This window comes from Macaca mulatta, chromosome 14 (assembly GCF_049350105.2).
Source record: "Macaca mulatta isolate MMU2019108-1 chromosome 14, T2T-MMU8v2.0, whole genome shotgun sequence".
Classification (NCBI taxonomy): domain Eukaryota; kingdom Metazoa; phylum Chordata; class Mammalia; order Primates; family Cercopithecidae; genus Macaca; species Macaca mulatta.
Window position 1 is genome coordinate 120,756,261 of NC_133419.1, and position 16,067 is coordinate 120,772,327.

Genomic DNA, 16,067 nt, shown 5'->3' on the forward strand with positions numbered 1-16,067 from the left:
GAATGCAGCCCTGGTGGTAAGGCACCTTAAACCACTGAATAAGGCCAAATCCCAGGATGCCAGAGTAATAAGGCAGAAGGGGCCCAGGTTCCTGTACCAGGGAGCAGCTGCACCAATCCTGTTATAGGAGAGAGATATATATTTCTATTTTGTAAAAGTCACTGCTGTTTCAGAGCTTGCTATAGCATTACTGCAGCTGAAACTGTATCTTAACCACAGAGTCTTAGTGCAGTTTCCACCCAGGGAGTGTGTTCACCACAGCCATCCCACTTCATGGCAAGGCTTAACCCCCTAGAAAGCTTCCTCCAAGCCCTCCCACCCATCAGAGCAGAGCCTGTGCTTACTGGGTCCTTGTACTCAGAGCCAGGACACCAGAAGCAGGAGTCGCCTCCCACTGGCATAGTCAGTGGTGTTCTAGCACATTCCACACTCAGAGTGGATTTTTTGTAAAACCCTTTCCTCTATTCAACAAAATTATTTTCAGTAATAACCATGGAATGAAACAAATATTAATAATGGCCAGAAATGAAACACAAACAGTGGAAATGTTCTTTTATTGAACCTCATATATATAATCATTCCAATAAAAGATTAAAAAAATACTTTAGGTAAATAATTGTCTAGTAATTAATAAGTGAATTTTAATAAAACTCAAACATTTGCAAATGGCACAATTTAGGCAAATACTAAATTCTGCCAATGATGTTATATTTTGTCTTTCTTTGGCTTCATTTTTTAGCTTTAAAACAATTAACAATTAATACCTTTAAAAGAATAATACATTTTAATTTTAAAAATATGATTTTAAAGATATTATAGAGATAATATAAAGAAATAATAAATATAATATTTTAAAGATATTTAAACTAAGCCAAATATTAAGCAAAATATTTCATGTATGAATTGAAACTTGCGACTACCAAACAAAAATATTATACTTCATGGTTTCCACTTTGTTTTATTGTTTTATATTTCAAGCAGAAATAAAAATTCCAGGCTGGGTGTGGTGGCTCACGCCTGTAATCCCAGCACTTTGGGAGGCCGAGGCAGGTGGATCACTTGAGGTCAGGAGTTCAAGACCAGCCTGGCCAACATGGTGAAACCCCATCTCTACTAGAGATACAAAAATTAGTCAGGCATGGTGGTGCGCACCTGTAATCCCAGCTACTCAGGAGGCTGAGGCAGGAGAATCACTTGAACCCAGGAGGCAGAGGTTGCAGTGAGCTGAAATTGTGCCACTGCACTCCAACCTGGGCGTTGGAATGAGACCCTGTCTCGAAAAAAAAGATTAAAATAAAATAAAAATAAAAAATTCCAAGTGGTCCCACCGAACGACAGAATTGATGTTTGATGTAACTCAAGATGTGCTGCTTCTTGAAAATTAGCTGCTGTCATTGTTGATTGAGAGTCTACTGTTTATGCAGAAATACGTATTACCCCAAGAGTTAGGGACAAGCGACACCTGAATGGAGCTCAACTCCAGATAATTATGAACTGACTCTCAGAACAATCCCATATAGATAAGTCCATGTCTGTCAGAGGCCCTCCAAACAACTGGAAATTCTCTGAATTAACTTCGACGTGCATATAATGTTTATTAAAGAATAAGTCATTAAAGTGTGGACCAGGCGCAGGCACAGTGGCTTACACCTGTAGTCCCAGCACTGGGAAGCTGAGGCAGACGGATCACTTGAGCTCAGGAGTTCGAGACCAGCCTGGGCAACATGGCGAAACCCTGTCTCTATAAAAAATACCAAAAATTAGCCAGGCGTGGTGGTGCACTGTAGTCTCAGCTATTTAGGGAGCTTAGGCCGGAGGATCACTTGAGCCCAGGAGGTTGATAGTACCATTGCACTCCAGCCTGGGTGACAAAGTGAGACCTGTCTCAAAAAAAAAAAAAGTAAAAATGTGCCAGTTTGAAGTTTATATATATATATATATATATAATTTATATATAAAATTTATATATATATATATAAAATCCATACTCAATTGTAATTGTTGCAATTATTTCGAACTTACACCAACAAAAGACTTTTTGGGAAGAAGAATTTTATCACTGATATTGTTTAGAATTTCCAGGGAATAGTGATTAAAGAAAAGCAGACTGACTTTTAGTCAGCGTTGTTTCCAAGTTCTTTGCAGTGTGGACCTTGCTACCTGAGTCTGGGCGAACCCCCACCCCTGACCCACCCTGGTATGCCTTGCAGCCTTTTGCTATTAAGTCCCCTTGTTAGACCTGGAGGTCTAGTTATTTTTGGCTCAGCTGCTTTATCTTCCTTAGGAAAGCAAAGTTTGAGCAGCACACTGGGACCCCAAACACTAGTGTGAGGTCCTATCAATGAAAACTCATTTGCTATTTTTGCTTTCTTTTATATCATAGTACTTCCAGCTCATGAATGGGCTGACCGTTAATTGCCCTTCTTTATGAACGAAGGTAAATAACCACAGCAACACCCTTTAGGAATTACTGCACACTCTGTCTCTTGCAGAAGCTTGAGTGAGTTTTTGTTAAAAAACAAAAGAGCCTCAGGAGGAGGGCAAGAGTCTGGGGTGAGGAGCCCGTGGTGGTGTGGGTGGGAGGCGGCAGGCTGGAAGGGCTGCAAGCCCCGTGGGAGGGGGACAGACCTGGGACATGGAGCCCAGGAGACAAGAGCAGGCAAGCCATCCAGCATCAAGGAAGTCAGTTACTTACTAATAGTAAGAAGAACTACTGTTTAGCCTTTTTAAAAATACATATATATATTTCTCTTTTCTTCTTCCCAACAGTTCTGCAAGATGGGCTCAGGGGAGTTAATACAGATTTGCTCAAGGACTGTCAGCTAGGAAGAGAGGATTTGAACCCATGGCTTTGCCCCTTCCACACAATGCCTCTGACACTGTTTCCTATGCTGTCCTATACCCAGCAGGGGCCTAGCCTAGGTGCTGGGATGCAGAGGGAGAGCATCCAGGCCCTAGGCATCCTGGAGACAGAGTTATGGAGTGAGGCAGGTACCACCTTACCTACATGTGCCACACCAAGCACAAGGTTTGGGCACAGGTGCTAAGACACATGACCAGTTCTTAGAACTGGGGGCAAGATCAGGGCCTCATTACCAGCAAGCATAGCTTGAAACAGTCTCTGCGCATTGAGATAGGAATACTAATTCTCTTGGCCTGGGGTCAGAAGCAATGCACGCCTCACCATTGAGAGAGGGGCAGCAGAGGGACACCGAGGCTGAGACCAGCCCGGTCCAGTGAGGCATTGAGCCTGTCCTCTCCAGAACACTGACAAGAGCTCTGGAAGTCCCAGGCCCTGCTCACCGTTTCTCCTAAGAAGCCCCTCCTGCCGGGAGTTAGAACCAGGCAAGAACAGGAGAAGGGCCCCTTCTAGGTGAATTCCAAATCACAGGACACCTTTGCATCAATTTTTTGGAGACTGAGAAGGCCAAATGCCTGAATGTCTTTGTTTCTGGCTATGGGTGCTGAGAAGGGTCCAGGAACTTTTCACCATTGGCGTCATTAGCAGCAGCAGGGTGACGTTTATTTATTCAACAAACACAAGTATCTGCTGAGGGCCTGCTATGTGCCAGGCACTATTCTAGGCACTGGACAATTGGCAGTGACAAAACTGACAAACCCCTGCCTTGGTAGAGCTCAATTCAAATGGCAAAGACAGACAATAAACAAACAAACCGTAAAATATGGGATGAAAAGTGCCATGAGGGAAACTAAGCCAGGGTAAGAAGGCAAGGCAGTTGGGGGGCTGTTTCAATAGGGGGGTCAGGGAGATCTCCCAGGGGAGGGGACACAGGAGCCAAGTACCCCATTTCCTACCTCCGTTGCTCAGGGTGTTCAGGCAGCCTGGGATCCAAGATCACAGGCCCCAATCTGAGCCCCGGTCATGAGAGGTGATGAGCAAAACAGTGCATCTGTGAACCCCCGGGCCCGATTGTCCCTGGAGTTCAGAGGCACATCTGCGTGAACACAGGAAAAGGGAAGAGACCACCACTTCCTTCAGGGATGTAGCAAGCACAAGAGTAAAGGGCATAAGGTAGGCACACAGGAGCCAAGGAACAAATGCCAATTAATACGATGCAAACTGGCCATCTGTCAGGCCGGCTGCAATGGACAGCTGCACGTGGGGAGGGGTGGGCACCCGTCTCTGCGGTGATTCTGTGGACAAGTGCAACCTGAATGTCACAGGCTTCTGCAGCCGGAAGTTAAAATGGTGATTCTGTTAACCTTAATGCCTAAATTTTGATGCCCCAAGCCCTCAGCTGTGTAGCGGTGGAAAGAACAGGCCTTTTTTCTTTTTTCTTTTTGAGACAGGGTCTCACTCTGTTGCTCAGGCCGGAGCGTAGTGGTGCCATCATGGCTCACAGTATCTTTCAACTTCTGGGCTCCAAGTGATCTTCCCACCTCAGTCTCTCAAGTAGCTGGGACCACAGGCTTGCAGCACTATGCCCAGCTAATTTTATCTTATTTTAATTTTTGTAGAGATGGGGGTCTCCCTATGTTGCCCAGGCTCATCTCAAACTACTGGGCTCAAGCGATCCTCCTGCCTAGGCTCAAATTACTGGGATTATAGGCATGAGCCACCATGTCCAGCTTAAAGTCCAGGGTTTTAGGGAGTCAGTGCTCTCATCTATCCCTGAGACTTCAGGGAAGTCCCATGCTTGCACAGACCTACCCTGGCCTTGCTCTCTCTTCCTACCACCAAAGTCCCAGGCCCAAGGCATTACCTCTTGGACTCTATTCTATTGCTATTATCTTGCCACCACCAAGCCCATCACCACAGGAGTGAAGTCCAAAGTTAGTGAACAGAAGGGCTCCCTAGATTTTGCCACTACTGGGAAAGCTGCAACTCAGGATGTCATTCCTGTTAAGTGAGAAGGGAAATGCTCACAGCACAGAAAGCAACACGAGGTTGGCACCTAAAATGTTATCCAGCTAGCCACACAGCTGTCCCACAGCGCTCTTCGGTTTGCCAAGCTGGGCCCACCTGCTCCCTTGCACTGGAGTGGGGAGGCCTCCACCAAGACTCCCATCCCTGATGGCCATGCAGGAGCTTTCAAAGCCCAGGAAAGGCGCTGCTCCAATGACCCATCCCCTTGGTCCCTTGCTTCTACCCCAAGCATAGCTGCGGACCCCGCCTTAGCAGGGATCTCTGCCAATTCATCCAGCAACTCTGATTTTGTGAACAAGGAGGGTGTTTCTTCTCAGTCAGTCAGGGATGTCACACAGCAAGGATTTCTGAACAGCCTCGTGTTACAGATACTTCAGTTCATGGGCGTGCAGAGACCCCTTTCTCACAAACACATACATGCCACCAAGGGGCTGGGTCAGGAAGAGACGAAGTATCCACACTCCCGTATGAACGGCGGGGCCAGGGACTGGGTCCAGCTTGCCCACTCAGGCGAGTTCTCTGTGAGTGCCCGGTCACTCTCTGTGTTATCTGCTCCCCTCACTCCCCATCCATCAGACATGTCTGTGTCCGTGCCCTGTAGACAAGGCTTGTCTTTTCATCCCAGGAGCTCCCTGGTTGCTGTGTAAATGAGTGCAAAAGAAAGAAAGAAGGAAGGAAGAAAGAAGGAGAAAGAAGGAAGGAAGAAAGAAAGAGAAGGAAAGAAGGAGAAAAAGACAGAAAGAGAAAAGAAGGGAAAGCTCTTGGTTGCAGTAGAATTCTGAGGTCCAACTAGCAAAAGCAGAGAGAATGCCGGAGTTGGGAGGTTAGCACAACCCCAGATTAAAAATGAAGAAACAGTAGATGAATGCAAAAATGGAAGCACTGTATTCTTTACAAATATCAACATTGCACAGGACAAAGAAAGGCTGTGGGATATTTCAGATTAAAGGAGGCTAAAAAAACTTGAAAACCAAATGCAGTATCTGACCCCCTAGACTGAATCCTGCACTAGAAGGGAGAATGCTTTGAAGAGCATTATTAGACCAAGCAAAAAATTTGTAATATGGGTGATGGATTTACACATGTAAATGTATAAAATTGTTAACTATACTGTGGCATATAATATTCTTATTCTTAGGAAAAACACACTGTTAAGTATTCAGGGGTAAAGAGCCATAATATATGTAATATAAAAATGGTTCAGGAAAAAATTATGTATAAACATACATGTATAACCACATGTTCATATAGTATATTTATACATATATACGAGACAGAGAATAAGAATAAATAATACATGGGTTAAACTATAAGCAATAAGTAAATCTGGATAAAGTGAATATGAATATTCTTTGTACTATCTCTCATTTTGCAACTTTTTGTAAACTTGAAATTATTTCCAAACATAATGCTTTAAAATGCTTTTACGTGCCTCACACTTAACTGATTTCTGGCATGTTCACATACACTGGTACTTTTGATCCTCCCAGCAGCTCCATGAGATAAGCAGGGCAGGCATTTTTGTATTTCCCACTGTACAGATGAGGAAGTTAAGACACAGAGATGTTGAGTGATTTGCCAAGGATGACATCCTGGCAAACACAGCTTGAACGTTCATCTCCAGGTGCAAGTCTAGGCTTTGTCCCGTAATATCCACATTCTCCAAATCCTTTCAGAATCCATTTGCAATTCCTGCTAGTCATCTCTCCAGGAGGTCATGAACTCCTAATTTTACTTTATATATATATATACACACACACACACACACACACACATATATATATACACACATATATATATATATATATATATAGAGAGAGAGAGAGAGAGAGAGAGAGAGAGAGAGATTGAAATGGAGTCTTGTTCATTCACTCAGGCTGGAGTGCAGTGGCACAATCTTGACTCACTGCCAACCTCCACCACCCAGGTTCACCTGATTCTCTTGCCTCAGCCTCCTGAGTAGCTGGGACTACAGGTGTGTGCTACCACGTCCGGCCATTTTTTTTTTTTTTTTTTTGTATTTTTAGGAGAGATGGGGTTTCACCATGTTGACCAGGTTGTTTTCAAACTCCTGACCTCAGGTGATCTGCCCCCTTCATCATCCCAAAGTGCTGGGATTACAGGCATGAGCCATTGTGCCCAGCCCCATAATTTTACTTTTATGAGTTTATTACTCAGCCTTTAAAATCCAACTCAAGTCAGTTTCTTCTGCTTTCTCCTTGCCCCTGTGTCCCCTCCCTGAAAGCTACAACTGTCCATCAGTGACTTTCCCCAGCATGGGCGCCTGCCTCCTTTCACTTCAGAATTAATTGCCTATGTTGCAGTTATTTCCTATTTGTTTCTGTTTGTCTCTCTGAAGGGCAGGGACCAAGTATTGTTCCTCTGACTCCCAGCTCCAAGCTCTGTGCCTGGCTCTGTGAATGTTGGCTGAATAAATGACGATGTGACTGAATGAAACCTCCTCTTATTTGACCTAAACTCACCTCAATCAAGTCTCAAAGTGAGGCTTTCATTGTGGAGCTGGAATTAAGCAGGATTAAAGTTAACGCTGTCTTGGCTGACATAATTCTCTCACTCCTTCTGTTTCTTCCAAGGGTAGAAGATCAAGGCAGCATACAGGTCATAGGGAAGCCACATGGTATTTGTTCCTAGTCAAATAAGGAAGATCTTCTTATTGAAAATGGTCTGGAGGGAGGGAGTCAATCTGCCAACAGATATGAAGTAACCAGGTAGGCTGAGTTTAGGGGATGCAATGGACAAAGGAGCAGAAGCCCAAAAGGGGCTAGCAGGCAACTGCTACTGAGTCACGGGTTCCATATCAGTTCAAGCTTCAGTCCTTAAGGGATATGAGAATTTCTGTGGAGTGACATGCAACAAAATTTAGGCGATCACCTCGCACATGTCAGTATCCAGAAAATAACTAAGGAGCATTCTGCACAGATTTCAGGAAACCTGATTGATATCTACCTTCCTGGTTCATCATGCTCAGGGGACAGAGGGCTATGATCTCTCCAGCACAGCTCTATGCAAAGTGTGAGAAGATGGAACTTTCAAATAAACTGGATTTAAGACAAGGCTGAAATTTTATTTGAAGGGATTTGCTTTCGATTTCATTTTTTTAAATGCATTTTTAATAACAAACCTATTCAATCAAAAGGGGGTATTTGACTGTTTGGAACAGCAGTGGGATCGCCCTCAATGTAATTTGGATCCTTTCCTAAACCCATGTCCTTTGATTCTGCCAGGTCAGATCTCTCCTCAGACGGTAACTCACAAAGCATGGTTGTCAGTGGTGTGGAAAAAACTCAGCTAGGAGTGTCCCTAAAGATACCTCCAGACCCACCCCGGCCAAACAAGACAATCAGTTCCCATTCACCAACAAGTGACATCACACAGACGATGTAAATGTTGAAGCAGGAACGGACTGTGAGGGGCGCATAGTCCCAGCCCCTCTCACAATATTGAGACCCCCATGGCCAATCTGCTGGACCACCAGGAAGGAGTGTGAACTATTCTACCTCTTGTACCTTCCTCCTCCTAGAGAGGGAGGCCGCCGAAGAGTGACACGCCCCTGGGGCTTATCACCGACCTTCCTGGTTTGGGGATCATGGGAGAAGGTCGGCTTATCACCGACCTTCCTGGTTTGGGGATCATGGGAGAATCAATGAGGAGCATTCTTAGGTCTAATGGGCAGGTCTTAAATGAAAACTCCCAAGAAAACCAGGGAGATGATAGGTGCTGCTAATCTCTGGGGTTGGCATGCTCCAAGAGGTAGTGTCAGGGAGCTGGAGTTCCTGGAGCTTGAGCAGATCTGAGTTAGGCACCAGGAGGTTTTACGCAGATTCCTTCAGTTCGGAAGAGGGCCTGCAGAGGACGCTCCCTGGAGAGCCACCGGTGGGCAGGAGGGAAAAGCAGAGGCTGCGGGAAGCTAGCCGATGGTGGTGGGTGGTGCAGTGGACTGAACAAGGCCCCCTCGTGGTGGAGTGGAGAGCTGCATGGCCAGCCCACAGTCCATGGCTGTGAGGCCCTGGAGTCCCAAGAAAAGCTCCAGGGACCTGGGAGAATTTGACTAGGGTGGGAGCCAGGAGTTGGAGTTGGCAGTGGTTGGTGTCCCTACCGCCAGGGAGGGCAGTGGGGCAAGGTCATATTCACTTTGAGCTGAGTCTGCGTCTTTATAAGTTTGCTCATTTTGACAAATTTGTGACACATTCAATTCAACATTTTCCTAAAGATGTTCAAATCCTAGTGTTGAGAGTTGAGATAGTCTGGTAGTCATGAAGACCTTCTCGGTCCAGTGACAATGACAGAGTCAGGACTTAATCTAAGCAGATCATCTCAAATTTAACATATTCTCAGCACAGCAGCCAGAGGGATCCTGTAAAAGCCTGCAGATGATACCCCTCTTCTGTTCCATCCTGTCTGCGACCTCCCATTCCACCTAGAAAACCCTTACAAAGGTTGCAAGGCCCAGCGTGCTCTGGCTTCTGACACCTCAGACCTCATCCCTGCGGTCGCCTCTCGATCACCCCATTCCAGTCTTACAGGCCCCTCCCTGGTCTCCAGCACACCAGGCCCATGGGTGCTGCCCTAGCTGCTCCTTCTGCCTTGATCTTCCCCTAGGTGTCCCCATGACCCCAGCCCTCTCCCAGTTAGTTCTTTGCTGGAGCATCATCTCACAAAGGCTAACCTGACCCCTCTGTTTTAAATTGTAGCACCACCACCATTCCTATGCCCCTCCCCAGAACTTGGAACCATCTGACATCCTGAGTGTCTAAGTGATCTGCTTATTGCCTGGCTGCTCCACTAGAAGGTAAAACCCTGTTGGGGTTGGGATTTTTGTCTGTTTCACTGACCACTCACTGATGAGTGCCTAGAATAGCACCTGGCATGTAGTAAATACTCCAAAAATGTCTGTTGAATGAATAAAGATGAAGAAGGTGAAGCCTGCTGGCTCTTAGTGTTGACCAACTCAGTCGGCTTGAGCCCCAGATCAAACCACTTTCTAACAGCGCTCCTGCTCCCAGTTCTGCTGGCTCAGCCCCGGCTCTCAACTCCCATATCTGCTTTCTGCCCTTTCCCATTGCCTGGCTCAACTCTGTGTCTCCCCACCACCCCCACCATGACAACAGGGGCCATGCATATGGGCCTCAGATCAGCATTTCCCACAGCAGTGATCCACCTGCCTCACCCCAGCCTTTCCCACGGCAGTGATCAGCCTGTCTCCATAACAACCTTCCTTGATTCTGAGACTCTTAATGAGCACCCCAGTCCTTCACAGCCTCTCTTTCAGTCAAACCAATCCCAATATCTTTTTAAAACATCTTGTATCATCCGTTTGACCAATATAGATGATCCTGTAGCCACAGGAGAAGCCACCCTCAGGAGAAGGCTTGTCGGGCCAGGCAGGGTTTCTCTCAGTGCTGGGCCTGCCTGTGAGCCTCCAGAATAGGATATATCTGGCCCAAGGCGCCTCCCAACAGAATCACCACCATGCCAGAGCGAAGAAGAAGGGTCCATTTTTGAGGTTGCTCCCTAAAGTAAAGGAACATGTGTTCTCAGAATCATCAAGTGCTGGAGGACCCAAAAGAGAAGCTCAGTAGACACAGGCCCCATGCTTCCAAGGCAAAGCCTTCCAGGCTCACCGATGTTACCATCCAGAGCTGGCATCTCAACAGCCCTACACAGACACAGGATTTCTCAGAGCCATGGAGCACAACAGAAACACCAGCCATCTGTCTCTTGAAATTTTCAAGGAAGGGGTCCCGCATAGCTTGGAAGACACATTAAGGCAAGTTTTGTGCTTATACTATGTTGTGTGTGCAGAACGTTCGTGTCTTCCCTTGGATGATCCGAGTGTGAAACAGGCAGGTTCCCATCTACTGCCCCCCACTTGATCTCAGCCAGGGGTCCCAGCAGTTCTGGAAGCCCACAGGAGTGAGATAAGGCCTGCAAAACTGCTGAGGAGAGAGAGCAAATCCCAGCCGAGCAATGTTCCCAATCGCTCTGCGCCAAATTCAGTTGAAATGAGACACTTTTCAGAAACAATTTCTGGGTAAGTGGTGGAGAAAATAAGAACACTGTGAACACGTGGAGGAAAGAAAGGAGCAGCCACCCGAGAGCAGAGACGGCTCCTCGTCCGTCAGGCAGAGCGAGCTGGGACGAAGCACGTTCCTCACACTCCGTCACACAGAGGCATCGGCTGGGACAATGACTTGTGTGGGTTGTCATGACGATGAAATTGAAACTGGGATAAACAATAGCCACTCAGCCAGCAACCTAACCTCTGAGCTGACCTGTCATTTTGATTGCAGCCACCTGGGCCCCACATAGACATCAGGAGATGAACATCTCTCGGGGCAGGCTTTGATAACAGGTGGCTAAACATGAGGCTGGAAATCAACGGAATCTTTTTGCTCCTCTGTAAGCCAAGCTAGGGAATTCAGCAGCATCCTCTATAAGGTCCCCAGAGCCTGTGGAGGGACAACAGAGCACATAAAGTGAATGCAATGGACCCAAAGACACACAGCATCTCAGCAGAAAAGGCTAGGAATTGCTACCCCATCCTAAATTCAAAATCCCTTGGAAATCATTGCCGGCTCACTGAGGGTAGCACTTCTAAAGCTCAACAGGGCTTCCTGGCATTCCTCACCAAATGGACCAAGGCAAAACTTAATTATTGTCTCTGTTAGAACTTGAAAATCCCTTTGCAGTTCTAAGGCAAATGCAAATGCAGTTTCTGTGGCCTCTGTGCCACCCTCCCTTCCTTCTCTGGTTGCCTCAGACACATCTGCAGAAGCTGAGCACCAGGAAAGAGAATAGAATATGCCCCAAAGGGCTCAACTTGACTTTAAAAAATGGTATTATTATTTATATTTAATAGCAGCTTCAGAGAAAGCAGCAGATCCTAGGGCATGGCAGAAATGTAAATGCTAACTGATTGTTATTCTTACAGAAACTTAAAATTCTAAAGTTTAATCATCCTCATTAGCATAATTTGGGCGACTTCAGTCCATAACCTTATCCTGGAGTTGATTATTTATGGCGCCCTGAACAGAAGTCGAAAATTAACTTTGATTTAATGTAACAATTCCATCCCCAATATAATTCATAATGCAGATACATTTGTCAAAAATAAATCAGGCTGCTCACCCAGCTCAGAACAGGAAACCAAGAAAGGAATAGAAAGAGAATCCCTAATCTTTTCTTTCTGTAGTTGTTCTGGCTCTCCCTTCCCCTGCTCAAGTCTGCGCTTGCTCAGGGACTAGCTTTGGAGAAGGCTGAGAGCTTCAGGGTGGAGAAAAATCTAGGGATCAGGCGGACAGGCCAGGAGGGAGTGGAGGTTCCCTCGGGATGAACATCTTGCATCTCCTGAGGGCTTTATCCAAGTAAGCAGCTTTCTAACAAGACAGGATGAAAAAGTCATCCCAGGGAGCTCATCTGGTGGGAGGGTTGTGTGGAGAGCTTAATGTAACCCCTTGCATGTGTTTGAAGTTTTTTTTTTACAGTTTGCTTCCACCTGTAGTATTTCGTTTAATCCTCACCACTTTAGGTAGGGCAGCTGGGAACTGAGGCCTGAGGAAGTTAAGCAACTTGTGTCTGTCCCACAGCTTGTAAAAGGCAGTGTTGACCCTGAGATCCTGGTCTCCTGGCTCCTCAGGCAGTGCTCTCAGGCTGTCTGCATGTGGAAGGAAAGGTGCTTGGGTATGCAGCCTGTCTCCTGGCCCAGGGAAGCAGAGCCCTTATGGACTCCATCAAGGACTTGGGGTGACAATGGGAGATGATGCTCCCAGAGCAGACAGGAGCAATTGTCAAGACATTACCAGCTCACCAATTTCCAAGAGCTCAGAAGACGCATTTATTGCTTCTACAGGAAACACTTAGAAAATATAAGTCCCAGGGCCGGGCAAGGTGGCTCATGCCTGTAATCCCAGCACTTTGGAAGGCCAAGGTGGGCGGATCACTTCGAGGTCAGGAGTTCGAGACCAGCCTGGCCAACATGGTGAAACCCCATCTCTACTAAAAATATAAAAATTAGCCGGGCATGGTGGCGTGAGCCTATAGTCCCAGCTACTTGGGAGGTTGGAAGAGAAGAATCATTTGAACCAGGGAGGCAGAGGTTGCAGTGAGCCGAGATGGCACCACTGCACTCCAGCATGGGCAACAAGAGCAAAATTCCGTCTGAAATATATGTCTGTGTGTGTGTGTGTGTGTGTGTGTGTGTGTGTGTGTGTATTCCCCACACACAGGGCAAAAAGAACCCTAGGAGACCTCTCCTAGATGATGGGTCAGAGTCATCCTAGGATTATGGTTAGACTTATAGACTTACCCCACTATGAATAGATTTGCCTCTCCAAGGTACCAAGTTCTCTACCAAGGAAGAAATCTCTTTCCATGGACAGTACCAAGGAGCCAGATGGGCACTTCTGTGGAGCTCTTCCTCCCTGCTAATTCTCTGTCTGGACTGCTGAAGCCACCCAGACGTGCCAAGTTTCAGTGGCAACAGGTTTGCCTGCCAGTAACCAACATCCTCTACCTCCTCCCCACAAGCACCTACAGGCTGACAATGCCAACTCTCCCTTTTCCATGCCAGGCAGAGCTGATGCTATCTCACAACGGGCAGCAGAACCCTGTGCCAACAGCCAGAGTCTGGCCCAGTGGCTGGCAGGATAGTGACCACATTCAGACTATGCCATTTGGCTCTTTGGCTTCTGCTCTGAAAAAAAAAAAAAAGAAAAGAAACTGGCTGAGAAGAGGTAAAAGCTGTTGGCAAAATATAAAGTTTGCATTCTCTTGGTCTCAACTCAGCAGGGATAGTGATGGGTTGGCATGTCTTTTGTGTATATATGTGTGTATGTACACACATGCACATACGTGCATCCTCACACTCAATCACACGTTTTTAACAGCTATAAAACTACGACAGAGCCAGGACAAAAGGCTCATCGTGAAAGAGAAAGTACCCAGGGCCTTAGATAAAACTGTAACCAATCTTAGTTTGGGTCACCATGACATTAGAACAATGAATTGATTCATTCAATTAGAAGAATCAATTGGTTCATCTAATTCAAACAACCACCTGATCCCACTAATGAAAAAAAAAAAAAGTCAGTTGTTAAAGCCTTTGTTGACCAAACACTCAAGGAGTTGGCTGAACTGATGTTTTACCAACTAAAAGCTGGTGATGCTGTACAGACATGGCTTTTGGCTCACCCCTTCCCGGGTGTCACTTTACTGAAAGAAAGAATATGGCATTTTGGTCTCTTCTGATTCCGTTTCTAGGTAAGTGATATTAACTATAACAACAGCAATAACAATAATGGGTACATGTGTGCATGGGGATGTCTACTGTGAGCCAAGAACTCTGTTGTGTACTTCATATACTTTCAAATAATTCTCACAACAACCCCATGACATCAATGTTGTTATTATCCTCCTGACTTTAAATACGAGAAAACTGAGGTTGACAACAGTTAAATTACTTGCCCAAGGTCACACAGCTAGTCAGTGATACATCCAAAGCCCAGATCTGGGCCATTTTCCTCCTCTTTACACGTGTTCACATGTGTGCTGTTGTTTCCCCAACTAGAACGTAAGTTCCGTTACAGAAGGGACCTTGTCTATGTTGTTTGTTCTTGGATTCCGAGATTGAAAACAGTGCCAATACACAGGCACAGAATAGGCTCTCAATAAATAACCATCGAATGAATGAATTAGCCTCACCTCAACTGTGAGATGAAACCAAGCAGCTTCATATCCACCTCTGAAGTGAAGCCCCAACACAGATAGTATCTGAGGATGGGTATTGGGGTGTGGTCCTCCCAGAGAACAAGGATGGGGTGAGTCCATGCTCTCTGCTATTGGCAGGGACAGGAGGACAGACCCTTCCCTGCCCCAGTCAATGCAGGTTTCCATCAGTCATCTGTCTCCGTGAAAGGCCCCTGTGCTGGGAACACCCTGTGCTTCTCGTCACCCGGTGTCATGGGATAGGCATCCATGCTCCATCTTGCCAGGCAGCTTTCACAGGTGGGCAGCGGATGGTATTGGTGTTCTGGCAGTCCAGCTGGACAAGTTTCTACCTGAACTTTGGCTCTGCCAGTGACTGGGTGGAGGAGCCAGAAAAAAAGGTCTGGAGAAAGGAAAGTGCCTTCTCATTTCTGCTTCCCAACCCCACAGGGCCGGGAGGAAGGGATGATGTGCTGAGGATAGTAGGAAGCACCACTGAGAACATACATTTTTTGAGCATTTGGGACCTTGGGTCTCCCATTCATCCTCTGGCTTTCAGATATACCTGCGAGAACTCACCTGGGACAGGCCTGCAGACGTGAAGCTCCTCTGATATTGCATCTGATCCGTCATGTTCAGAACTGCAATCCCTCCTGATGGGCAATGCTGTGAGAGTGGAGAAGTTCAGCAGTCCGAGGATTGTCTCTAGGGCGCAAGATGGAGCAAGCACCAATTCTCAACCTGGCCTCTCAGACAAATGTGTTGTTGCTACTGTTGTTTGCAAAGACCCTGATCCTATTTATAAGCCTTGTTCTTTGCTCCTCCTAGGGACATGAGAAACTGTACAAATAAGAAGGCAGGTTTAACCCTTTCCTTATTGTGGATAGACACTTGCCAGAGACGTGTAGGAGTGAGTAGCTTGCAAGATTAATACCTCAGGCTTGCAAAATGCATTCTGTTTGCCAAAGCATTTTCTCATTTCAGCCTTATGACTGTGAGATAAGGGATATTGTTTTAAGTTCATATTACAGATGAGAAAACAAAGGCTGAGCCAAGGCCTCAAAGGTCATTCTAGGCCACCTTCCCTCTCCTTCTACCCAGGTTCCAGGCCCATGGAGAGCAGGAGAAGAGAAAGAGTCGTGTTTACAGGCCACCTGGATAGAGCACGGTTCCTTGGTGAAAGGTCACCTGTCCCTGAGCCTGCTCTGTGAGGGCTGGGCCAGGCAAAGCACTTGCAGTGGTGAATTTTACGTCAACTCTACTCAGCCACAAGGTGCTCAGATTTTTGGTCAATCATTATTCTGTGTGTCTGCGAGGGTGTTTCTCAAAGAGATTAACATTCGAGCTGCTGGACTGAAGAAGGCACATGGCCCTCCCTAATCTAAGTGGCCCTTATCCAATCAGTTGAAGTCCTGAATAGAACAAAAATGCGGACCCTCCCAAAATTAGGAGGGAA

At 46.4% G+C, this 16,067-nt stretch overlaps 1 long non-coding RNA gene across 1 annotated transcript; it reads right to left on the reverse strand.

The window, feature by feature from the left end:
- Positions 1 to 537: 537 nt before the first annotated feature.
- Positions 538 to 15,577, reverse strand: LOC106993505 (uncharacterized). The gene is made up of 3 exons (XR_003722803.2): positions 15,191 to 15,577; positions 7,372 to 11,358; positions 538 to 6,622 (listed from the first exon to the last, which is right to left on the reverse strand). It is a non-coding gene; the product is annotated as an uncharacterized LOC106993505 (long non-coding RNA).
- Between the last annotated feature and the right edge of the window lie 490 nt (positions 15,578 to 16,067).